At 45.3% G+C, this 27,973-nt stretch overlaps 2 pseudogenes; one reads left to right on the plus strand and one right to left on the minus strand.

The window, feature by feature from the left end:
• Window positions 1–1,968: 1,968 nt before the first annotated feature.
• LOC136535986 (L-type lectin-domain containing receptor kinase SIT2-like) lies at window positions 1,969–21,239 on the plus strand (annotated as a pseudogene).
• Window positions 13,268–17,236, minus strand: LOC136513128 (uncharacterized; annotated as a pseudogene).
• Window positions 21,240–27,973: the final 6,734 nt, after the last annotated feature.

Consider the following 27,973-nt stretch of genomic DNA (forward strand, 5'->3'; position numbering starts at 1 on the left):
ACATTCTCAATTCCCCAGTCAGCCAAGCAATTCTCTAAAGATTTTCTAATGTCCTCCCCCCTATGGCCCTTAACCAAGAAAAAACCAATAATTTTTTGTGCAAATTCCACTCATTGTCAATAAAATGTGCTGTAACACACATGTAATTATGACTGTTCTTAGCCGTCCATGTGTCTGTTGTCAGGCTAACTCTTTCACGGTTGTCTTTCAAAAATTTTCTAAGTTTTTCTCTCTCATCATCAAACACTTTCACACAGGCTCTAGTGATTGTTCTTCTAGATGGCAAAACAAAACGTGGGCATGCTTTTGACATAAACTTTCTAAGGCCAGAACGTTCAGATAACACAAAAGGTTGCTCATCTTCTATTATCATCTCAGCAAAACTCCTCCTTAACTTCTCAGGATCAAATTTCCAAGTAGATAGAGTACCAACACTACTAGGGCTAGGGCTAGGTTGTAGTTGTAAAGTACCTTGATTATCTACTACATGTTTGTGAGGATTCTTCTTGCAGACTTTCAAATGAGCCTTCATGGAGGACGTACTATTTAACTTTGTGTCACAGTGGAGTTGCTTGCCGCAGTACTTGCATTTGGCTCTCTCCTCCCCATTATCAAGTTTGATCTTGCTGAAGTGTTCCCAAACATCTGATCTTGGAACCATGGGCTTCCTTTTCTTGCTTTCCTCATCTCCCACTTCCTCTCCATCCTTGGACTGCTGCTGCTTATCCTGCTTGTCATTCTCCCCATTTACAACTTCATTCTCATTCACTTGAACATTTAGATGCGCCACTGTTTCTTCAGTGTCCCCCATCTACAAGACATCAAAACAAAAACCAGCCATCTAGGTACTTAGTCAGGGTACAAACTAACTAACTAATCAACTCGCATTGTCACAAAGCAACCAACAGGCATCTGGATCTATTAGCCATTAAGCAAGAACAAGAAGAACTAAAGACTTACATTGGAGGACTGCTCTGTTCTTGCGGCCGTGGTTGAGGAGCTTGATGACGGTCGACGGTGGCATCGCCGCTGCTGGACGCCTGGCGCCCTAGCCTTCTAGGTGCGCCGCTAGCCGCCTGCCGTGCCTCCGAAGGGTTAGGGTTAGGAGCGAGAGTGCGAGGCTGGAGGCTCTGCGTGCGGAATGCGGTGCGACTCGATTCGATGCGGGGAACTGGGGAAGTGAAGTGGTGCCGTGGTGCGGGTGTGGCCGTGGGTGGTGGGCCGCTGCCTGGTGGGCTGGCGGCTGGCGCTCAGCGGCTCAGCGCTCACTCCGCTCAGCGCTCAGTGGCGAGCAGTTCAGCGGTTTCTCGGTACTTCGGTTCGGTATGGCATAGAAACCGAAGCCGAAGCCGAAAACTGAACTTCATAGAACTGGAAACCGAAACCGAACCGAAAAATCGAACTACCGACTTTTCAGTTCAGTTTCGGTTCGGTTCGGTTTGGTGTTCAGTTTTCGGTGAAAAAGTGCCCAGGTGACACAAACCACAAGCTCGTGTACCTACCCGCATCGAGATGACTCGCTTCTGTAGTTTAGCGCTGACACATTAACTGAGCTTCGGTCCCCACTTGCCAGCGAAACACAAAACAAAACAACGAACCAGATGGGCCTCACGATCCAACGCACAACGACAGACAGCCAATGATCATCGGACGACTGAAAAATCGTGTGTCCCAATCCAACAAAACAACCGGTTGACATTTAGATTTCAACTTAAATAAAATCAAACAGAATTGTCAAGTAAACAGAGCGTACAACGAAGTGGCGTTCCAGACGTTTAAGTCGCGCTGCGGTTTTTCAAGATAGAGCAGCCAGCCAGCACGCCCCTCCGATGCCGTTCCCGTCGCCGTCCACTCCCACTCCCATGTCCCTCTCCCCCGCACGCGGCGTGGACCACCCCTGCCCTCCCTACACGGGCGCACGAGAAACCCAGGCGCTAGCTCACCGCTGTAGACCCCGATCCATGACTTATTGCAGCCGGCCCGGAAGCCATAACTATAAGCCGAGCACAGCATGAGTTCGCTGGCTACTGTGCTGCGCTGACCTATGAGATCACCATCCTGTTCCAGCTCCACCATGGCGGCGGCGGCTGTTACTGCCGTGCGCGTGCTGGTGCCCGTCCTGCTGCTCGCTCTGGCTCGAGGCGTCGGGTCAGCGCTGGCCGCACCCGTCGAGTTCACGTTCATCGGCTTCGCGCACGAGAACGTGACGACCAGCGGCGCGGCCGTCACCTCTGCCGGCCTCCTGCAGCTCACCAACGCGACCAACTGGGTGTTTGTTCACGGCTTCTACCCGGCACCGCTGCGCTTCAAGGACGCCACCACGGGCGCGCCGCTCTCCTTCTCCACCACCTTCGTCGCCGCCATCCTGCCGCGGTACCCGGACGCGCACGGCCACGGGCTCGCCTTCGCGCTCGCGCCGTCCGTGGCTGGCCCGGCGCGGGCCGTCGCGGGGAAGTACCTCGGCCTGTTCAACACGTCGGACAACGTGGGCAACGAGACGACGAGCCAGGTCATCGCCGTCGAGCTCAACACGGCGCTGGACGTGGAGTTCGATGACATCAATGACAACCACGTCGGCGTCGACGTCCACGGCCTCAAGTCCGTCGTGTCCAAGTCCGCCGGGTCCGTCGACGTTGCCCTGGCCAGCGGGAAGCTCCTGCAGGCGTGGATCGAGTACAACGGCGCGACCACGTGCCTCGAGGTGACCATGTCGGCGGCGGCAGTCGGCGTGCCCAGGCCGCGTGTCCCGCTCGTGTCCTGCGAAGTCAACCTCTCGTCGGCGGTGGCGGGCCAGACGTACGTCGGGTTCTCGGCCGCGAACGGCGCCGCCTCGAGCTCGCACTACGTCCTTGGCTGGAGCTTCCACCTCGGCAGCGGCCACGCGCCGGACCTCAACCTGTCCAAGCTGCCGCGGCTCCCACTACTACAGAATTTAACTGTAGGGGTGGCTCTAGAGCCTTTGTAGGGGCGGCTGCGCCAACCGCCCTTCCTAGGGTGTTCCTACAGAGCCTCTGTAGGGGCAGTTTCCTGACTGCCCCTGCAGTGCCTCTGTAGGGGCGGCTGGTGTTTTCAGCCACCCCTGCAGTGCCTCTGTAGGGGCGGCTGGTGTTTTCAGCCGCCCCTGCAGTGCACTCCGCCCCTACAGTGACCTCTGTAGGAGCGGCTGGTAATATCAGCCGCCACTATAGTAGACTTCTGTAAGGGTGGCTGTATCACCAGCCGCCCCTGCTGTGTGTATTTGTAAGGGCGGTTCAATCAAGAACCGCCCCTATAGTGGATTTTTCAGAAAAAAAATAATTCAAATTCAAATCTGACCATATATATATAATTCAAATTTGAATCTGATCGCCACAAATATACATATATACATCCACAAACACAAGACCATTATTTAGAACATCATCACAAGTCATAATTCACAAAAGTCCATCATTACAACATAGTCCATTATGAAGTCCATCATTATAACATAGTCCATTAAGAAATCCATAAGTCCACATACAAAACAAAGTCCAAACCGTTCCAAAGTCTGATCCAAATCATACCACAAGTCCACATTGTCATCAACGGCCTAGGGATAGCCTATCAGTCTCACGAAGGTGTTGGTATAGAGGATTACTACCTAAGTCAGAAAGAAAATGATGGTAAGTGCCTTTATGGTACACAATCTGGTCCATTATGAAGTTGCAAAGGTTGCCGACCATCTCTAAGAGCTCGTCATCCTTGTATGGGTTTCTTCTCGTGTCTTTATCTTTCTCCAACTACAAGAGAACAAGTTTAGGTTTACTATATCACAACATATGCGAACTTTTCATACTACGAGCGAAGAGGTTCAAACTTACCAGATTGGGATTTCTATTGTAGCCACCGATGGTACTCATCATAATACATGTGTAGTATCCACAATGTAGACTCCCAGGCTTCTGCTTGGGGCACTATGTGTTTTGCATATGGAGACGTTAAGTAATGCTATTGATAGACACGCAATATATGGAGTACCAAAGTAAATGACACTTACCGCACATAGAGTTTTGACATACAACTTTTCCTTCCTATTTGGATGATGCCTCCCCTTATGTTCCTGGACATAGTACCTGAATGCCCTGTTCCAATGGTTTTAGCAAATGCAACTTGTTAGTATCCCACATTGAACCTTACAAGTATGTATACAAATATAGTAGCTAAAATGAGGATTGTCGATATGTATACGTCTTGACAATCGCTATGAAGTCTTTGTATGTCTCGACTGGGAAATCCGCTGAATCAAAGACCCATGCCATGCTATGTGAGAGTCAGACGCCTATGCAAATCCAGTGATCGCTGCATGAATTTAGTCATAGAAGGAACACATAAGCTCTTTTGCATCGAACAAAGTATATTGAACAAAGCTAAGTATACAGTCGAACTTACTTGAAGTGGTATGGTATCCATATATTATCGTGTTGTTGGAGATTTTTAAAACATAGGGCAATGTATGCCACAACCTTGAGGGACTCTTCCAATATTTTCTTGTTCCTGATATCCTCTTTTTCCTTAAGTGTCTTTCCACCTCCTAGTTCTTTGCAATCTAGTTTCCACTCTTTAGGGTAATTAAAATTTATTGATGCTATAGGTGAAGGGTCTATATACCCATGTTTCAGAGCTGGCCTCTTTCTCACAAAGTCCGCTTGCATTCTATAAATCACGGCGCGGGTTAGTTACAACAAAATCAAAAGATTACATTCATATCATATCGAGAGGCAAGGACTTACAGGCACCACATGCGAATTAGATTCATTTCCATTCGTCCGAGGTGGAAGTATGCCTGGATATCCTTAAACTCAATGGCAATTTGCCCACCTGGGGCTCCAAATGTGCTGGCAGGGATCCATGCTTGTAAGATTTCTAGTTCTGTTATCTGAGCATGTAAGTACCAATCGTGGAACTTTCTCATTCCACGTGGCAAGCACTATATGACTCGGTTTGGTAGGAAGTTCTTGCCTTTTTCATATTTATCCAGGCACTCATTTGACCATTTGAGGTTATCAACAGCTGGATACTTTTTAAACCCTTTGTGCAGTTTGCTAGTGGTGCCCTTCTCAGAAGCTGGCGCTCTGAATTCTTTTACTTGGTTCTTAGGCTTGAACTGGTCATGGGCCATCCACTTGTGCACCGACGAGACGTCATTAATGCCCACATACGATGGCCTTATCTTGATTGGGATTTTGTTTCGAGCTTCCCATTCAGGCATGTCCTTGTCAACTTGTGCATCACCTGCTCCAGGGGCCACTTGTTCTTCACGTATCGGCTGTTCACGAGGCAATTGCTATTCATGAGACACTTGTTGCTCATGTATCAGCTGTGCTTGTTGAGAAGGATGTTGCATCTCATCATGCCTTTGCTCGGTACGAGCTAGAGAAGGATGTGGCATGTCATCATGCCCATGCTCGGTACGAGGTGGAGAAGGATGTGGTATGTCATCATGCCCTTGCTCGGTATGAGGTGGAGAAGTATCTAGCGTGTGGTGGTCAAGGTCATGGGCCGGTGAGTATACCTCCCTGTCCTCGACGGGTTGCTCCAGAGGATGAACTTCAGTCAGAGTTGGTGAAGACTCGGTCAATACAATGTCCCGTCTGTGCCAGAGGATGAACTGGTTCATGACTTCTCTGAGTAACACGAGCCCCTCGGGAGTAGGGTGTTCTATCTTCTAAGTCATGAACTCGGGCTTCACGGTATGCACCTCGACCCGAGTGTAGTCCTGCGGGATGTCCCTATTGTGCCACGTGCTGCCTGGAGGATGTGCCACGCCCGTTGCCACCTCAATGATCATGTTTTGCCTGCCCATCGGAACCACCAATTTGCAACTGGTTGGTGCCCGTATGCGATCGACAGGGGTTCCGGTTGCATTGGAACCTTGACTACTGGGAACATCCAAAGGGCTGCCAACTACCACCAGTTCTCTGGGTGGCCCCATTAGTGTATGTGGCTCCATCGTAGACAGTCCTTTCTCCACCAACATCTTTTCAAATAGAGCCTTCACTTGGCACCCAAGATTAGACTCTCGGTCTCTGCCATATTTCTTATACATGTGCCTCTCCTCTACGAATCCGTGCTTCTAGGACATCCTCTTCCCTAGCCCCCTGGTGCGTCCTGTGTGCTCGGGGTTTCCCAAGGCAACGGTAAGCTCGTCCCTCTCTCTGGAAGGGTTGAATGCGCCCTTCTCCTTGTCTTTAGCAAGTTTCAGTATCTTTGATACCACCTCTCCGGTCTCTGGCTTAGCAAACTGGAGGCTACTACCGGATGAATCCACACTCCTCGCGTATATCCACTATTTGAGGCGTGGCTTCAACTTCGGCACTTCTGTATTCCTGGCAGCTTCGGTCTCTACGTCCATCTTCCTAAAGACCTCTTGCTTGCCAGCGTAGCCACCGGGGCCTAGACGAGGGTAGTGTTGGTTCTTCTTCACCTGCTCGCTGTTACGGGCACTGAGGGCCAATGATGCCTCTGAAGTCTTCTCAGCCACGAGCTCCTCCTATTGACTAGGAGTTATGTTGCCATACTCATGGAAAGGAGTTAACTTCTGTTGGATAAAGTTCTTGTTCAGATCCAACCGCCAACGTCGGAAGCTCTGCCCCATTATCTTAAAAGCATTTTCTTGTACCAACTCGTGCGTTCCCTCCGGAAACCTAAAGTTCTGCTTCAGCTTATCCCATAGGTCTACCTTTTGGCTCATAGGTACAAGATTCCAGCCACGGATAGCTGGGTTCAACTTATCTCTAACTACAAACCCGATGTGATTACGAAATTTCACCCTGTATGTATATGGCTCAAGGATCTGCCCGTCTGGCCCGACCTCCGTTATCACATAGCATGCCTTGTTGTGATATTGGTTTGGCTTTCTAATTCCCCCTCATTTCCTCTTTGGCTGGGCAGTCTCAGTCGTGGTTGTGTCCTGAGGTTGTGGAGCGGAGGCCTCATTGTGAGTATCTGTGGCTCCTTCCTCTGATCTCCTTTGCCCCGCTACGTATTGTCCGGCAAGATGAGCCGGAGGCCGACGTCGTCTTTTCAGAGGTTGAGTAGGGACGACTTGTGTTTACGGCAGGTCAAAAGTGTTAGTAGAGGTAACATATAGCCATAGCATTAGCCAAATTTACAAGCTTGTAAGGCTTTATCCGTACCTCATCGTTCGGATCAAAATCCTTGTCCAACTCGTCCTCCGTTGGCCTTCGTCTAGGTTCTAGTGGGAAAGAATCCTCGGGACTTACATATCCCCCTGATGAGGTGTCGTCATCCTCATCATCATCCCCTTCTTCGCCTTGGGCATCCTCTCCGCCTTCTCTTCCCTGGGCTCCCCCCACTAGATCTTCATCATCGACAAGGTCCTCCTGAGTAAGCATCACTTCTAGACCCTTTTCTAACTCGTTATCGAACTGCTCCTGAGTAAGCTGGTCATATAGTTCTTGCTCTCCATGGGATGGCTGCTCATCATTCACGGGGCATCGGGATGCACTCTTTGATGTTCGCGACATTTCGTGCCTTGTTCTATGAGATGCAAGAAAAAAGTAGTAGAAGTAGTAGAAGTAGTAGTACTAGTGGTAGAAGTAGTAGTACTAGTAGTACTAGTACTAGTAGTAGTACTAGTAGTACTTGTAGTAGTAGAAGTAGTAGTACTAGTAGTACAAGTAGTAGAAGTAGTAGTACTAGTGGTAGAAGTAGTAGTACTAGTAGCACTTGTAGTAGTACTACTAGTAGTAGTAGTACTTGTAGTAGTAGTACTTGTAGTAGTAGTAGTCAAACAAAGAGAAAGTAGGACTAGCCCACTGCATATGTTGTATGACTCAAACAAGATGGACAGAAGAAAAGATAAGCACAACAGTATGATACCTACTCTAGAGCGAGCTGAGGTCACGGCACATATGTTCAGAGATCAGGCTTTAGCTTATATAATATTGGAAAGCTGTCATCCCGCCAATATTAGGAATGTATGCTCAATAATTTTCTGTGGCAAAGTGAACTTGACCTGAACCTAATGATTTGTTTTGTTTGCTCTTGATTTTCCAAGACTCATACATGCATGCTTTGTAAAAGTGTCATATGTAAATGAGCATGGGAGACCCTCCCAAAAATCAGTAGAAGCAAGTGGCACTGCAGCAGAATTGATACCTATAAGCAGGATACTGATTACTCCCTGGCACCAGCATGATGTGAATTTGTGTTAATTAACAGGTGTTTTGAGGTGGTGCATGCAGGCCATCTAGATAATATATAAACACTATACTATTAGATAAACATATGGAACCAAATATATGAGTAGTGCTATTTTGGAAGAGATTCAACCACCAAGTCTTTTTGAGGATCACAAGCCTCAGCCTTTCAGGTGTCGTAAAAGTGTTAGTCAATTTAACACATGAAATGGCATCTGAACAATCCATTCAGACACTCGGTATGAGTGAGTTCTGTAACAGTGTGTGAGTCCAGCTTGAACAGCTAGCCATTGATACGATTGGCAACCAAATGAAACTGAAAATATCTAATGTGAAGGGCATGCATTCACTGCCCCCTTCAGACTTGATAGTTAATAGAGACAGATCACAAAATCAATGTCTTGGCATGCACCTTTTAGGTAGCAAGCTAACTGCATGTGAATATTTCTTAGAGTACTAAGCTCTCCACGCATGAGCCTCTAAGCCTCTCATAGCTATGAAAGTTTGCCGATGGTTAAAGCTATGTAAGCCAACAGTGGTGCCATTCCGATGTGTATTCAATCGGGAAATTTTGATTGTGCAATGCAAACAATGTGTCGTGGCAACACGTCCCGGGCAATCTACGGTGCCATTTATTTGTCCTAAAGAATTTCATGGTATAAGCTCAGGGCAACTTGCTTGTAGAGCATGAGTTTAGATATTTGTTTCCACTAACGATATACTATTTGCTCAGCCTAAAGATTTATCCATGCCTGATATGCCTGGGTTTTCATCATAAAGTCTCTCAACCCTCGAGTAATGATCAACAGTACAACAGTACAACAGTATCATAAAGTCTCTCATCATAAATCTCCTAACCTTTAAACTAAAATATGCACTGGCTGACAATCTCAAACCAGAAAAAAGACAACTAACACAACAATGACCATACTAAAATCCAAACAACTGAAACTGATTTCTATCCCATGTTATGAAAAGCACTGCTAAGCATAATTCATAAACAACAAGTCCATGAAATAAAATGTGCACTCCTACAGTACTAAAATCCAAACTATAGTACAATGAAGAAGTAAAATTCTTGTGATAGATAGATCTGGTGCTCACCTGCTGGATACTCGCTCCCGGATTACACAAATGGGGCCGCAGCCCAGCTGCTCTCGCTAAGAGAAAAAACCTGCAGTAGTAAAGAAGACAAGAGAGGATGAAAGTGGACTCGAGACAGACATGAATGTTGAAGATGAAGAGATGACGCATGAGAGATTGTGTTTCTAATATAAACGAGGATGGGGATTCATTTTCAGAGATCACAAGGAAAAACTCTCATGGAGGGTTTAGGATCCCACTCAGCGATCCTAAACAGCTAGCAGCATTCAGTCTCACACAATAAGTCACTAACCGTAAAGTTGAGGTGTAATTCACACAATAGGTCACTAACCATAATATCAAAGTTGAGGTATGATAGTGCACCAGTTAATTGATCAATACAGTGGCAGCAAGCTACTAGATTGGCCTGCCTATCATGGCATACAATTTACAAAGTCATGTTAGAAGGAGAAACGTGTACTATGCTATTTGGCCCCTGAGCTGCTACACAGGCTGTTACTTGTATTAAACACACTGAGCTACTGTGAAGAAGTGCCCAAAAAGAATATATACACTTACTAGTTTGGAAATGCGTCTACAAATCTTGATACTTCAACAGATAATCCATCCTTTCTATACATGCCACAAACAACACTAATTATACCTTCACGGCCAGGCTGCCTGTAAAGCACAAAATGGTTTAAAGATTGTCTTATCAAATTTTTTGGTCTGTTTGCTTGGTACAAGAGATCTACAGGATAATGTTAAGTTACAGTTCACATGGTCCACATGGTTTAGAGACTGAACATTGTAAGACTTTTAATCACTGAAGGAAGCATAAACAACATGTTGGTAAGCTAATTAAAGGATTGGTGCTAATCTTCTGATAGCTAAGGAAATGAACGCTGAGGAAGAGGAGATGGGGGAGCGGATCTAGAGGACTGACTGTACACATACATTTCTGTACTGACTGTACAAGAACTAATAAAATCAATTTAGTTGCACTTCAAAGCACAAATTGATTTCCATAGCAATAGGTGTTAGTTAAACACCAGGAACTGCAGGCTGTTGCTGATATTGGCAAATTAGCAAAATTTAGTCCGGCACTGTCGCTCACAATAAGACAGACCGCACTATAGTCAGACTCATGGTTTTTCTATGGTAAAAAGGCATCATAAAAGTCCAATATAGAGCCTGAGTGATCGAAAAGAAAATGCAAAACTAAAATACAACCATCGTATGGTTCACAATGAATGTAGGTACAGACTGTTCTTGCTCAACTCATCACGAAAACTACAGTATCTATCTGACGAACTCACGGCAAAGATAATGCGATTTCATTAAAAAAAATCTGGGCCGTTCAAATTTAGGTGGTCGACCTCACCTCCATGGGCACCATGATGAATCTGAGCGCCCGCGGCTGGGCGACAAGTTGCCCCTGCAGTAGGGGCCCTGAGACGGTATCTCCCTGCAACAGCGGCTAGGTGACAGCGTCTTCCCTTCGGCTGCTGCCCTGCGACGGCGGCCCGGCGTCCACGGCCCCAGCGACCTGCGACGGATGCACAGCGACTTCCGGTGGGGGAGGAGGGGTGACTAGGCGGTTTTGATGCGACCCGATTCACCGTTCCGGTCCGACGGATGCGCAGCGACGGATGCGTAGTCAGTACAGAAATGTTGGTAACCCTAGCCGCCGTCGCGGTTGCTTGCTCTCAGGAGGTCGAGGTCCCAAACCCTAACCTCGTAGCTGCGCGGAGGATAGAGTGGTGTGGTGGTCGGAGGGGAAGGGGAGAGCGGGTGGCGGCGCGGAGCGGGCGAGCGCCGGCGAAATCGGGCAGCCTGACGGTGTCTGTAACTGATTTCGCCCAACTTCTAGCTTCTAGTGCCCAGCGGACGGTAATATATCTTAGACCACGGTAGGGGCGGCTGAGCTTATAAGCCGCCCCTACAGTTGAATTAGCCACTATAGGGGCGGCTGAGGTTATAAGCCGCCCCTACAGTTGATTTTTTTTTTCAAAATTCTAAATCAAAATGAATTATTCACATGTAAATAATAAGTAATATAGTACAAAATTTTATATTTATTTTTTTATAGATATATTTACATATACAATAACTAAAACAACTACAACAGTTTAAAATTGCAAAATTGAACCTTAAAAATGTGAAAAAAATTTAAATTTTAAAAATTAAAATCAAAACTACTAAAATAATTTTGAGACAACAAATGATCTCAAATAAAAATTTGATAAACGTCAAAGTTGTAGAGGTCATGAAGATCTACAACTTTTATTTTGGTCATCTTGTCATTTTACAAAATTTGAACCTTTCGATTTTGAAATTTTAAAAAATAACAAGTTCGAACCAAAATTTGAGACCCAAAATGATTTCAACATAAAAAGTGATGAATATCAAAGTTGTTCAACTCATTAATATCTACAACTTTTATTTTAGTCATCTTGTAATTTGATAAAATTTGGACCTTTCAAATTTGAAATTGTGAAAAACGACAAGTTCGAACCAAAATTTGAGACCCAAATTGATTTCAACATAAAAAGTGATGAATACCAAAGTTGTTCAACTCATAAATATCTACAACTTCTATTTTGGTCATTTATTCATTTGATAAATTCTTAGCACACATTATTCACTAATTTTACATATGTCTCATATAGTTTATAAAACCTTACGAGAGATGTGTCACATTTGTGAACAATGTTATTACCACTTTGTCATATGAAGAAATGACAAATACAAAAGTGGTAGATCTTGATGAGTTATTCAACTTTGGTATTTATCACTTTTTCAGCTGAAATCATTTAGGGTACCAAAGTCTTGTCTGAAGTTGCATTTTTTTTAAATTCAAATTTTAAATTGCTCAAACTTTTCATATGTATATATTGACAAAACCAACAAAATAAATTGATAGAGCATGATTTTAAAAAATTTTAGGAAAAAAAATCATCAGATTTGGAGTTAGTATGAGGAAGAAAAACTAGTTACAAAGTTGACCCACAGATTAAAAAAAGAAATCACATTGTTCGCTATGATCATGTAAGGATCATCTAGAACAGTGTGATTTCTCTTTTTAATCTGTGGGTAAACTTTGTAACTAGTTGTTGTCTCTCATACTAACTCCAAATGTGATGGTTTTTTTTCTGAAAATTTCTAAAATCATGCTTCAGTATTTAAGTGTGATCAAACTTGGATGTGACAATGTTTTACACATTTTAAAATTTGAAATTTGAAATTTGATAAGTTCAAACTAAATTTTCAAACCCTAAATGATTTCAGATGTAAAAGTGATGAATACAAAAGTTGTTCAACTCATCAAGATCTACAACTTTTATTTTGGTTATCTTATCATTTGACTAAATTCGAACCTTTCAAATTTTGAAATTTGAAAAATGACAAGTTCGAACCAAAATTTGAGACCCCCAAATCATTTCAATTGAAAAAGTAATGAATACCAAAGTTGAATAACTCATGGAGATATACAACTTTTATTTTGGTAATTTCATAATTTGATAAATTCTTAGTACACATTGTTCACACAAACATACGTGAATGTAGTCTTAAACACACACATAAATGTAGTTTCAAACACACATACATAAATGTAGTCTTACATACATGAATGTAGTCTCACATACATATACATGAATGTAGCCTTATGAACACTGACACACTTACATAAACTAGCTAGCCCACCGTGATAACTTTCCCCTTGACACCTTTTCCTTCCCATGGCAATACATCTTTGGGTAGGTTCTTTTCCACAGCCTCGATCTTCTTACAAAAGTCTGTGAATAGCGGCATCTCATTGCACTTATTATAAGCTTCAACATCGTCCACGCCATCAACTCCGATGATATGTTGTTTCCCGGAGGCCACCACGTGCTTTGTCTTCTTCTTCGGGGGAGGTTACTTTGCAGGTCGTGCATATAGAAGACTTGCGCGACATGTTCAGCGAGCACCCAAGGATCATCCTGGTAGCCTACATTCTAGAGGTCGACGACTCTTTGTCCGATCTCATTGAATTGATGTTGCTTGATCCAGCAGCATCGAAATAGGGCCACCTTTATATCCCTTCCATAGTCAAGTTCCCATATATCTTCAATTATGCCAAAGTATAGGACCTTTCACCCCACTCCATCGAGAGCCTCTATTCGGACGCCGCTGTTCTGATTCACAGATTTCCTGTCCTTTATGTCGGTATAGTATGTGTACCCATTGATGTCATAAGCATTCCAAGACGTCACATGTTTCGATGGCCCGGCCACCAACCGACTGATGGTAATAGAATCTATGGTTTCTCCAGGCTGTATGTTCTGGTCCTTCAACCATGATGTCAGGCGTTGCTTATGCTGTTTCATGACCCAATCATCTGAACGGCCATTCCTCTCGGTCATAATGATAGCCATGTGTTCATCAATGTACAGTTGCATCACTGCCATACTCTGCAAGACACTATAATGCGCCCGACTCACCTCTCTGTAATCATTGTCAAGGAACACTTTCCGACCACTTGTGCCCTTCCTAGCTAGCCTTCCCTTGTGATGAGAATTGGGATTACCAATCCTTCTCTGTACTTTTAGCCACTCTTGGCAGCACTCAATGACTTCTTTGGAATTGTAACCCTCTATCATGGAGCCCTCTGGGTGTGTTCGGTTATGCACGTATCGGCTTAGAACCGACATGAACCGCTCGTAGGACCACATTTCATGCAAGAAGCTAGGGCCCAGCGCCTCGATCTGATGTACCAGGTGAATCATGAGATGTACCATTATATCAAAAAAAGCAGGAGGTAAACACATCTCTAGCTGGTTCTAGGTCTCCACCATGAATTCATGTAGGTCACTCAGCTCTTGCCTACGAATCGTCTTCTGTGAGATCTTCGAAAAGAAGTAGCACATGCGGGTGATGGTCATCTTTAGGAACTCTGGCTTTATAGCCCTGATTACAATTGGTAGGAACACTGTCAGCATCACATGACAATCGTGAGCCTTGCAGTATGTTAATGATAGGTCCTTCATCGACACTAGCTTCTTCGGGTTCGCCGAAAACCCAGTCGGCACTCTGACCCCCCTAAGGAAATTGCATATAGCTCTCATCTCTTCTAGGGTTAGGTTGAAGCTAGCCGCGGGAAGACTGTACTTGCCATTGTCCTGCTGTACCGGCCAAAGCTCCCGCATCACGTTCAGCTGCACCATGTCTTTCTGTGATCTGAGACCATCCTTTGACTTGCCTGTTTCCATCAAGGTAGCCATGAGACTCTCAAAGATATTCTTCTGCACATGCATCGCATCAATGGCATGGGGGACCTCCAAGTCTGGCCAATAAGGTAGGTACTGAAAGAAGATCGATTGCTTCTTGAATGGTACACCTTCGATGGGAGGTGTGCTTCTATATCTAATCGTTCCATCCGGATTCTTCTTTCCATAGACGACGTGTATATTTTGGACCATTCTGAACACATGTTCTCCATTATGATGTCTCTCTGGAGGGGGTTCATCCTCCGGGATGTTGCCATAGTATCTTAGGTACAATTTGCCGTGATACTTGTGACCTGTCTTTAAGAAGCGCCGGTTCCTTATGTAAACTATCTTCCTGGATCCATCTAGAAACACCCATTTAGTACCATCCAAACAGACTAAGCATCCAGTCTTGCCTTTGAACTGTCCAGATAGGGCAAACAGCGTGGGGTAATCATTGGTAGTAACAAATATTATTGCTTTGCATATGAAGTCCTCCCATCAGAACGCATCGTACATTGGCTCCCCATACCTCCATAGCCTCTTCATTTCTTGCATCAGAGGCTCCAAGAACATGTCTATATCAATGCCTGGTTGTTTGGGGCCGGAGATAAGAATGGTGAGGAGAAGGTACTTCCTCTTCTGACACAAATACGTTGGGAGGTTGTACATGGTCAAGATGACTGGCCATGTGCTATGGTCAGTCATCCTCTCATTGAAGGGATTCATTCCATCGGTGCTCAAGCCGAACCGTACATTCCGTGGGTCATCACTGAATTCTGCTTTGTACTTGGCATCGAACGCTTGCCACTGGCTACAATCGGCCGGGTGTGCGATCGTATCATCATCCACCTTGCGCTCATCATCCTACCATGTCATCAGTGCGGCTTCCTTAGGGTTTAGGAACATACGCCTTAAGCGGTCGATCACTGGCAAGTACCACATAACCAAGGCAGGAATTCTTCTCTTATTTGTATCGTTGCCTAATGGAGTTTCCTCTGGGGGCTAAGATTCTTGCACCACCTTCTTCCCACCCTTCTTCCTCTTTCCTGTGGAGGCTTCCACCCCACTTTGAAGATCATTGTTCTTGTACCGACTAGCCCCACACCTAGGACATGTATCTAAAGTCTTGAACGATGTGCCACGTCGAAAAAGGATATAGTGGTTGGGGCATGCATGGATTTTTTCAACCCACAATGTGAGTGGACTTATAACCTTCTTCGCTTGGTATGTGTTGGCGGGAACTGTGTTTGGCCGTGGGAGCAACCGTGACATGAGGCACAACAGATCATCGAAACTACAGTCTGACCAGCCGTACTTAGCCTTTAGGATGAATAGCTCAAGCACAAAACGTAGCAGTGTGAAGTATGTCGGACAACCCTTCTCAGCATCATACACAGTCTTCTTCGATGCTTTTGTCACCCTCTCAAGATTTTCTAGACCTCTCTTGCTCTTTTCTAATATTTCTGGTCCAAAGGCCCCAAGCATTTCGTCCAAGTTGTCACCGTCATCTGCATCCCCCTCACATGCTTCGCCATCATTGCTGGCACCACCAGCATCATCACCACCTTGTTCATTGCCAAAGCCACCACCTTGTTGATTGCCAAAGCCACCACCTTGTTGATTACCATAGTCATGATCCATTTGTTGCTCAAGATCGTCTGTGAATTGGGACAAGTATGCTTGGGTTTTAGCTTCATCAGCTAGATCATCGTCGCTGTCATCAACAACCACTGTTTTACCATGATGAATCCACACTGTGTAGTCCGGAACAAATCCTCTTCTAATCAGATGTTCTTTGATGGTACTCACATCTCGAAATGCAATAAGGTTCTTGCAATCTTTGCAGGGACAAATAATCGTGTCGCTATTCTCTTTCAACATCGCTGCATGCTTCTCTGCGGCTTTGATGAATTTGTCCACCTCATCACGGGAAAGAGCGTCGTGTCTTAACGAACCATACATCCAAGAGTTCCTGTAGTCCATCTTATAGAAACAAAATAACCAAAGAAAGAATATTACTCGAGAATAATTGTATATACCTGAGATACGCACCATGGTAGTAGAGGATAGTTAATTAATTAACTATTAATGCATAAATATTTTAAAATATAAATTAATTGGTTCAAATAAACAATTTCAAATAAAACAATTAGCAACATTTAATATTTCATCCACTACCTTTCATGCAAACTCCATTCCAATTTCATGGTAGAGGATAATTAATTAATGGCCTATTTATCCATAACTAATTAAAAACACATATTATAGAAAGGAATCAAAATAAATATTAAATGATAATTAGTAGCCATGGTAGAGGATATTTTACACATTAGCAACAATTAAAATCTTACACATTCACCTACATGCAAACCCTAGTCACATAAAGGAAAAATTGAAAAAAAAAAAACAAAATCCTAGATCTAGATATAGGGTTTCATGACACATGCACCAAACTTCACTAATACTACACTAAAATCAACAAAGATGTACTAATAAAGGGTGCAATCTTACTTTCCTACCTAATTTACCCTAGTATAGTGAAAATTAGGGTCTAATTTCACTCATAACTAGCTCAAGCTCCATGGAAGAGAGAGAAAACCTAAAATCAAATTACTCACTAACCAATGAATTAAACTTAAATAAAGAGTTGGAGAAGCATTTCCTTACCTTTTAGAGCCTCTTCACCAAAGGATTTGAGATCAAAACCTCCCCCATTAGTAGAGCAATTTTTAGGAGGAGCCCAAGGCCTCCCAACCTTTTTTTGTGTGTAGAAGAGTGTGTCCCGAGGTGAAAGAAGGGGGTGGCTGCTATTTATTCGTGCGCCATCAGTAGGGGCGGCTGGTGATTCAGCCGCCCCTACAGTCGGCACTACAGGGGCGGCTGGTGATTGAGCCGCCCCTACAGATCAACCCTAACTGTAGGGGCGGCTCAGGTTACCAGCCGCCCCTATAGTGACATCTGCTGTAGGGGCGGCTGGTGATTGAGCCGCCCCTACAGATCAGCCCCAACTATAGGGGCGGCTCAGGTTACCAGCCGCCCCTACAGTGACATCTGTAGGGGCGGCTGGGCTGCTGAGGCCCGAGGACGCCCACTATAGGGACACCCCAAACCCTAGCCGCCCCTACAGTAAAAATGTCCCCGTTCCTGCTGTAAGAATCTGGCGTAGTGTCCCTTCGCCGTCTGGGCACAAGAAAGCGACGGAGCTGCCGCTAATCCTATCACTCATCCTCCTCGTCGTCGTGGTGCTCCTCGCGGCGTCAGCGGCTGTCACGGGACTCGTCGTCTGGCACTGCCGGTGGTTCGTCAAGGAGCAGGAGGACTAGGAGGTCGAGTACGGCCCTCACCGGATCAACAACAAGGACCTACACGCCGCAACCAGGGGTTTCCGTGACGTCATCGGCGGCGGCGGCTTCGGCGTTGTGTACCGCGACGTGCTCCCGCTGCGGCCGGGCAGCGTCGAGGTCGCCGTCAAGAAAGTGTCCCACCACTCATGGCAGGGCCTGCGCAAGTTCGTCTCGGAGATCGCCAGCATGAGCCGACTGCGCCACCGCAACCTGGTCCACCTCCTCGGCTACTGCCAGCGGTGGGGTGAGCTGTTGCTCGTCTACGACTACATGGTCAACGGCAGCGTCGACAAGCACCTGTTCGGCGCCGGCGGCAATGAGCCAGCTCTGAGCTGGGAGCAGCGCGCCAAGATCGTCCGGGACGTCGCCGCCGGGCTGCTGTACCTGCACGAGGGGTGGGAGCAGGTGGTGGTGCACCGTGACATCAAGTCCGCCAACGTGCTCCTGGATGCCAACATGAATGGCAAGCTCAGCGACTTCGGCCTCGCGCGGCTCTACGACCATGGCAGCGACTCACGGACGACGCACGTCATCGGGACGCTGGGGTACCTCACGCCGGAGATGATCGAGACGGGGAAGGCCACGCCCAGCGCCGACGTGTTCGCCTTTAGTGCCTTCCTGCTCGAGGTGGCATGCGGCCACAGACCCATGGATGTTGGCTCTGCCCAGGAACACTCACACGAACGCAAAGAACAAGAAGCTCGGCGACGAATGCCCCGGCCGACGGACGGCCTGTATGTTGGCTTTCTTATTCATTGGACTTGGCAAATGAACACAGAGGAGTGAAGGGGCTACAAATAGGCCACGGACTGGCAAGGAGCTAACCTCCACGTCCGGCCATCATGCCATGATCCACATGACTTGCTCAGCGACATCTAAGAGCCACTCGCTCATCCAGGCATCACGGCTTCTCCATGCAAACCGGCAACACACGCACACCACTCACTCTTGCATGTCATCATGCAACGAACTAGTCTCCTAACAAACTATGACTTGATCCTAGACACTAAGGCCCCGTTTGGCAGGGCTTCTCCACCGGCTTCAGAAGCTGTTTGGAGCCGTTTTCTACCAAACAGGATAAAATAAAATAGCTTCACTTGTGAAGCCCCTAAAAACATGCTCTCATAGTGATTTGGGGTGGGATGGAGCCAAAAAAAGTGGCTTCTCCCGGCTCCTCCTCCAGACCCCTAAAAACATGCTCTCACAGGGAAGTCATTTTGCCAAACGGTTTACCAAAACCGCTTCAGCTCCACCAGTGAAACTGTTCGTGGAGCTGAAGCCAAAAAAATGGCTTCACTAGTGAAGTGAAGCCCTGCCAAATGGGGACTAACTCGCACCGCGGCTAGCCTACATGGCACGAACCTGGAATACCAAATTAACATGACACCACCATGGCGCAGCACACTAACACACACACCATGGCACTGTCGTGGTTTATTCTAACAATCGCCCCCTAAACCACAACACCCCCTACGCCCAGCCTACATGAGCGTCTGCTCGTTGTCGACATCAGCGAGGAGAGCTGTTTCCTTCTTTTTCCCACGGCAGTCCTTGCCCATGTGGCCGCGCTCGCCGCACTCATAGCATCGCCCATGGAAGCAGCTCCCGCCACGCCCGCTTCCTGAGCTCGTGGTGCTGCGAGCGTCATCGTCGTCGCGGCCACCGCCACGGCCGTTCTGCGCATCTCCCGCACGTGCACGATCCTTGTTGTGTCACTGACGACGACGCGCCTCCCACTGCTCCTCCGTGAGCAGCAGCTGCCCGGTGCGCTCACCTCCAAGCTCGCCGCCGCCACAACGCTCCTCGGCCACGCGCAGCCTGCCGGCGAGCTCCTCGAGCGACATCTTCTTGAAGTCGGCGAACATCTCGATGGAGCATGCAACTTGGTTGAACCTCGATGGCACAACCCGCAACATCTTCTTGACGACGCGCTCGTCCTCCATGTCCTCGCCCAACTCGCACAGCTCCACGGCAATGGAGCCGATCCTCACGGCGAAGTCGTCGATCACCTTGCCGTCCTTGAACGCCGCGTTCTCGAACTGCTTGAGGAGGTGCTGCGCCTTGGCTTCCTGCACATGCATGTCTCCCATGCGCAGCGACTTGATCGCCTCCCAAGCCTCCTTGACCGTCTTCTTCGTGACGAGCCTAGACTTCATCTCCGGTGGCACACCACGGAGAATGACAGCCAGTGCCCGTCGATCCTTGCCGCGCTCGGTGTTGCCGCCCTCCACGGCATCCCAGAGCTTCATGCCCTCCAGGTTGCACTGCACTTCAAGTGCCCACTCGCGGTAGTTCGTCTTCGTCAGCTTTGGGATCTCAATGCCACCAAAACCGCGCTCCACCACGACCGTACGCGGCGAGCTGGCTTCACCCTTCTCATCACCACCGGCCATCGCCGTTGCCACCGGCTGTCTGCGTGGGATCACACGCTTCTTCTTCGATGGTTGTCGTGGTGGACTGATGGAACCTCCGTAGTACATACACCAGCTCTGGTACCAAGTGTTGGCTCTGCCCAGGAACACTCACATGAACGTAAAGAACAAGAAGCTCGGCGACGAACGCCCCGGCCGACGGACGGCCTGTATGTTGGCTTTCTTATTCATTGGACTTGGCAAATGAACACAGAGGAGTACAGGGGCTACAAATAGGCCACGGACTGGCAAGGAGCTAACCTCCACGTCCGGCCATCATGCCATGATCCGCATGACTTGCTCAGCGATGTCTGAGAGCCACTCGCTCATCCAGGCATCACGGCTTCTTCATGCAAACCGGCAACACACGCACACCACTCACTCTTGCATGTCATCATGCAACGAACTAGTCTCCTAACAAACTATGACTTGATCCTGGACACTAACTCGCACCGCAGCTAGCCTGCATGGCACGAACCTGGACATACCAAATTAACATGACACCACCATGGCGCAGCACACTAACGCACACACCATGGCACTGTCGTGGTTTATTCTAACAATGGAGTCGCTCGGCAACAATGGTGACCCCATGGGGCTCGTCGACAGCGTCCTCGAGCGCTGGAAGGCGGGAGGATCAAAGACGCCAGGGACCATCAGATCGGCAAGTGCGACGAGGACGATCTCGAGCTGGTGCTCAAGCTCGGGTTGCTGTGCTCGCACCCTGACCCCCGCTGCCGCCCAAGCATGAGGCAGGTGGTGCAGATACTGGAAGGCGCTACGCCGGTGTCGGAGACGTCGCCGGAGGATCTAGGCGACGCCGGCGGCAGGATCTTTGGATACTACGAGACGTTCGATAAGTTCGTCAACGTGTTCCCGACGACGTTCGAGATCACCGCTGCCACAACGCCGCCACCTTGTTCGCCTTCCAGCGCCGAGCACCAGCAGCTAATCTCCGCCTGAGCTCTGTCATCACCATCAGCTCTCATAACTAATAAACTGAAAATAAATAACTTACTGTCAGTAAATTAAAAATTATCTTGTCACTAAACAAATTTATACTACCGTGCGTAGGATGCATGGTTGGAATTAAAAAGCAAATAGTTAGGGGATTAGGTGTTGTAAATCTTATCTACTAGAAGTAGGATATCGATCATCAGACAGTTTTAGGCATAATCAAAGAGAGATTTTGAACTTTTGATGTTGTACATATCCTGAGGCAGTAGAGCACTATATCAATCAGCTTGAATTATTTCTTGCATATTTGAGAAGACTCAAAATCTGTGAGAATCGAGAACAGACGAAAACTAAGGGCCCGTTTGGTAGGAATCCAGATTCTTCCAGAAACGTTTCAGATCCAGATTCAATCAAGAAACGTATTACTTGGTAAGAATATGTGAAACGTTTGGCTATTGATCCAGATTCTCGTTGAAATGAACTAGAATCACTGCGAAACACCTATTTGGGTGATTCTCATTCCTAGTAAAAAAATGAGAATCAGAAATGTTTATGTCACCTATTTAGGTGTTTGGCAGCGATTCTGGTGATTTACCTGAGAATCTGAAACGTTTCCATCATCCAAATGGGCCTAAGATCATCGTTACATTACGTTTGGCTCACATACAAGGTTTGATGAGAATCTGAAACGTTTCCGTCCTAGTTTTTGGATGTCATGGTCCCACCTTCTCGTTTGCCACTCCTTGTGCTATTTTCAGTAAAATCCGTGGTCCACTAGCGGTTGCAACATGATACGTGACCGCAGGCACGTCTTCACCGTTAGTGGCACGTCCTGAGTAGTCCACTAGGATGGTCCAGTCACAGTTGTAAGACCACCTAGGACGCTCATCAGAAGCGTGTCGTTTGTATGGTTAAATTCTTCTTCTTAATTACAATAATACACAAATCTTTTGCATAATCGAGAAAAAAAGGTTCGTGGCCTTTTCACGACCTCACGGAAGAAAGTCTTCTACCTTTCCGCCAATGCCTCGGGGGTGGTCTTACCCTCAAGTCAAGTTTTTTAAGGATAGAGTTATCGTTGTCTTGTGTTTGGTAGGATGGATATCAATTTGATTTCCTATTAGCAACCGTTATTGTGAGGTCCACATGTCATCCCGTTCTCACCTTCTTCTCTCCCCGGCCAGTCCTCATCCACCACGGCTCTGCTCAATTCGGCCTGCTGAACCCCCGCCATTCTAGCTTTGAGCACACTCCATTCACCTCCACCGTGGGCCGCGAGGGAGCTTGCTCCGCTGCCAATGGCGGGGCCTCCCGGTAGCCCCCGCGCTAGAGCTCAGTGGGGCTCTTCCTACCGTCCCCGATGGCCCCTTCCCAAGCACTCTCCTCCATGCGGAACATCCACTCCCCTCCTGCCCCCCTACCCACGTATGGAAGAGAAGCGAAGAGATGGAAGAGAACAACGTCACCGGGGGACAAGTGCCTAACACATTTTTGGGAGACGGATGCATCCCCAAATCTAGAGGAATATTTCTCTCTAAGGATGATTTCGTTCCCTTTGTCTCCGAACCAAACATCAGTGAAAGTGGGATTGCCCTGCTCCGTCCCGTCCCATTCTCTGAACCAAACGTTATTTAAGGACTTGTTCAGATCACGTGACTAAAATTAGTTCGTCATGGGATAATGGGCTAAACATGGATTAACCATGAACTATTTTTAAATAGTTCTAACCATCAATTAGTCTCCATTAGTTCTTTTAGTCTATGATTAGTCCATGTTTAGTTTTTCTATTTGACATCTAAAATCTGCACAATTTTTTGTCCGGGTGATCCGAACACCCCCAAAGAAGCAAGTGTGAAGCATGGCCTTGGCTCGAAGGAACTGAAAAAATATTTCAACCTGCTTATCAGGGGAAAAATGATCACAAGAACCTAAAAGCCTAGGTAAAACCGTAAAAGCCTGCTTTTTAACCGAGATGGACTGGAGCACCGGAAGAAGATATATATGAACTCTAAATATCTTAAGGGCCTAAATAGATAGTAAGAAACTAATAATAAATTACTCTGCTCGTCGTCTTCCTGGATAAAAAACACCTTTTTAATTTTGGAGCTTTTAAAACAGGTCTTTTAAACATTGTTTGTAGAAATATGGAAGAAAGACACATATGATTCTCTCCATGTGATTTGCTGGCTGCCTGGTTGAATAATCTCCATCCAGTTTGTTTGCTTAGATGGGCCACTGGGCCGGAGAACAATGAAGGTCTATCCACATTCCACAATGCAGTCACCTACTAGTTTGGTCATACAGTATTTCACTAAAAATAATCCAAAAACTTGAAACTCAAGGACGATGTGCTCCAAATTAAACCCAACGAAATTTGAACTTTAGGTGAATCTCGGCAACTCAGCATAGATAACGTATTATAAATGAAGCACGTGAAAACATCAGTAAAGTTGAGAGTTTTTGGAAAACTATCGTTTCCTAGATATATGGCAACCTAAAAAAATGACATCTAAACGAGTTCGCGGGATCATGAATGTAAGATGACCATGTAAGATTTACCCCTGATCATAGTGCCAATGTGAACAATATGAATACACGCTACTAATTGTGGATTATCTGTACTAAACCTCATGTACGTGTTGTTTTATACATACTCCTACATTACATGGTGACTTGATTGGGTGACAAACAATCCTAGAGACAACTAACCTAACATATCAACACGAATACTTCTGGACCCTTGCCAGATTCTCTAAACTGAGGTAGTCATAACATGAGCAACACGGGCGCTCATAGTAAAGCGGAAACCAAACTAAAACCCTTTTAATTTATTGCTGAGATACTAGTTGAGAGTAGCTATAGCACTAGGAATGTCACCATGAAAGAGGCTGTTACAAGAACAAATTACAGACACACAAGCACAAATAAACACATACACAAAATCAGCTTGATTGATAGCCTAGATAGTGTTGACAACCTTGATTGCATTTGTATATATGAGTTGCATTACGTAGTCGTTCATTATTGGCTAAAAAAGAAAAGTTTTATGCGTATGCAACATATTAAAAGATGTCATTTTGTTGGACTTGTCGCAATGAAACATAATGACCCTATTCTACTGCACTACTTTAGCAGTACTTTTCAGTGAACGAACAATGTTTTTCTCTCATAACAAATCAGCATAAGTCAAATTTCAGCGAAACGAACAGCAGCGAAATTGAAAACGGACAAGACACGAGAGAGCGACAAGAGTATTGAAAGAAATTAAATTGAATGGGGAGATTACGACGATGCTAGGGGACCACATTGAGCCTGTAGACAATGTAATCTGCGATCCAGGGTCAGTCCTGCACTGCTGATGCCTTGGCGCCGTGCGCCTCGAGGTGCTCGTTGATGAGAGCAAGTTTAGTAGTGAACGGCACGACACACAGTGATTTCGAAATACGTTCGCTGATCTATTGTGAGAGAAGAATACAGTAACTGATAAGTTAAGCCAACATCGCCAGTGACAAATTCCGCTCGTATATACAAGCGAGCGAGTACTAGTAGTGATTATTTCGCTCTGTTGGCTTAACTGCTTATTATCAGCTATCAGCCGTCAGCCAACCCGTGCGAAACGTTGTCTATTCTTGGGTCCCTTTCTGGAATGCAGGAAGCAGTTCTACCTGTTTGACTTGCATACAATGCAAGTAGCAAGGGTGGTTGTTTGGTTTGGTGCAGTGTAGTAGGTGTGTGGGGCAATGGACGATAGACACGGTGGTCAAGTACTCCTGGAGTTTCCCGTGATATGCGCATGCACGCAGTACCCTCTCCTTCTGCTTGCCCGGGCCGTTCGTCCTCAGTTGACTGTCGTTCAGTATCATCAGCTGCCGCGTAAGTTAGGCCAAGCCTACAACTTGGCCCTGAAGCTAACCCCGGCCCGGCCCTGGCGGTTTAGTTGCCCAGCAGCCAGCACACGATGTGCCTCTGGAGTATACTGCAGTACTCTCCAAAGACCCAACTATTACTAAATGCATGCAAATGCGACCACAGAAGTCTTGAATTAAAAGGGGGGCTCTAGTCTAACCGTCTACCTAAGTATTTGACTGGAAAGCGTATTTTTTTTAATGAATGGAAAGTGTAAAAATTTCACTACCACACACGTACTCTCATGCATCATATGCATGCATGCTCCTCCATTTTCACTGAGACTTTGGGGCGTCACCTCTTCTCATGTGACATTCAACCAGAGAGAGAAGGATATATAAAGTCCACAAAGAAAGGGGTGGAAGTGAGGAGGTGCTAGTGGAAACAAAAGTTTATGTACCACTGAAATGAATTGAGAGGAAAACCATATATATATATATATATATATATATATATATATATATATATATATATATATATATATATATATATATATATATATATATATATATATATATATATAGGAGGTGCTAGTGGAAACAAAAGTTTATGTACCACTGAAATGAATTGAGAGGAAAACCATATATATATATATATATATATATATATATATATATATATATATATATATATATATATATATATATATATATATATGTGTGTGTGTGTGTGTGTGTGTGTGTGTGTGTTGCGCTAGTTGGTATCCAGGGTACTAAATAATATTCAGAACTCGAGCCCCTCCGCTCCACCACCGTCCCGTGCGCCCTCAGGCGTGTTTTTTTGTGGTTTTTCCTCTGTGGCCGTGTTTTTTTCCACATATGGACCCGTTTTTCTGTTTTGTTTTGCGTTGACTGAGTTTCTGTTCCTTATTTGCGTTGACTTTTCACTTTTTTTGTCGTGAACTTTTCACATTCTTTTTTTTTTGCATCTCTTTTGCGTGGACTTTTCATGTTCTTTTTTGCATTTTTTTTTTTGCATTTTTCTTGGTAGTGCTCACGCTATATCGCCGTCAAGAACAATGAATTTTTGTTATCAGTATAAAATTGAGATATGCTTTTAATTGTTAATCCCCGTCAAGAATGACTTTTTATAGTTAAATATAAAATTGTTAACAATAAAATTGTCAAATCAAAGTATGTGCAGCATTTTTTATGCTCGTCTAGGATCAAAGCATAAAAGTAAGTTGGTGACAAACATGATTTGTTAACCAAAGTGACTTGGAAATTTGTAAATTTAATACAATTCTAGTGGCTACTTGACTGCTCTTTGTAACATGCCATGTATGAAGAATATACAGCTGCAAGAACCATTTATTGGTATCCAGGAGCACCGTGAGGAGGACATGCTGCAGCAGTAGCACTGTATAGGGAGCATAAGCAGAGCAGGGCACGAAACAGAAACAACCACCCTACTGAAAGCATAGGTTAGACAACCCCGAATATATCCTGCTTGATCAAAACCATTATAAGTAATAATATAATTAGTTAATTAAGTACAAAAATAGCAAACAAAATATAAACTATTCATTGTAGAGCAATCTCCCCCTAATATCTACTTAAGATTGTGAAAACTACAAATATTTATATTTTTTCTTTTAGATGAATATGGCTAAAAAGCGTGCTATCCATGGAGAATGTCTTGTCTTTTTCAGAGAGAAGAATATATATACAAAATATCTCTTTCAATTGAGTATATCTTAAATGTGTCATACATGCTATCTCAAATAATCTTCCCTCAGACCTGCAACATGTGTCCCAACAACATGCTTATTTGTACACGTCATGCATATCAATCGGCAAAAGATGGTAAATATCTGAATTGTATAACTGTATATGAGAAGCAGTAACATATTTTTATAAGCGAAGTATGGTGATTGTAGCGTGAGCATAAAAAACTATCAGTTCCTTCTGATTCTGATTCTAAAAGACACCCACTTCACAATTCATGAGAAGGCTACTTACAATCACTGCTACCTTTGTGCTACAATAAACATCAACCAACTAAGGGCCTGTTTGGGACTACTCTGCTCCACCTTTTCTAGCTCTGCTCCACCAACTCCACCACAGAGCAGCTCCACTGTGGAGTTTCTGGAGCAAGTGGACCTGTTTGGCACACAGTTTAGCTCCAGCTCTGGAAACATGAGGTTTCTATAGGAAATTTCTACTATGCCCCTGATCGATGTTTGGTGTATGTTCTGTTGTATGCAGAGCATGTGTAATTGAATATTTTTTTTACCAATTCAAATATGGTGTAAATATTATAATCTCATTTAATTTATTGGAGAAAAGTAAAAAACAAATATTTCGGCTAAATAATTCCATACTTTTGTCACGTAAATTTCAAAGCGCTTGATGGATAATTGATAAAGTTCATATTTCGGATACAAATAATTGTCCGTACATGACTAATGATAAATAAGATAACAAAGTCCATTATTCTAATAGAAATAGTTGTCCATAGATAACTAGAGAATAGTGACTAATACATAATTCTAGTTCCAAGCTAGAGAAAGAGCGGTGGCCAAGTCATCATGGAATTTGTCCATAGTAGGAGCATTCGGTGCATCAGTAGAGCCATTTGATCTAGCCACATATTTTAGGTACCTTTCCGGAATCTCTGGAACATAATTTGGATCACGGTCGCACCGAGCGAAGTCCAAGTCTTCACCGCCATGCTCACAAATGAAGTTGTGAAGGACCATAGTAGCCACAACAATCATTTTTGCTTGAACATCGGGTAGGACGCCATTTTATATAGAATCTGCCATTTCATTTTTAGCACTCCAAATGATCGCTCAATAACATTGCGGATGGATGAGTGAACACGATTGAACC

Source organism: Miscanthus floridulus, chromosome 2 (assembly GCF_019320115.1).
Source record: "Miscanthus floridulus cultivar M001 chromosome 2, ASM1932011v1, whole genome shotgun sequence".
Classification (NCBI taxonomy): Eukaryota; Viridiplantae; Streptophyta; class Magnoliopsida; order Poales; family Poaceae; genus Miscanthus; species Miscanthus floridulus.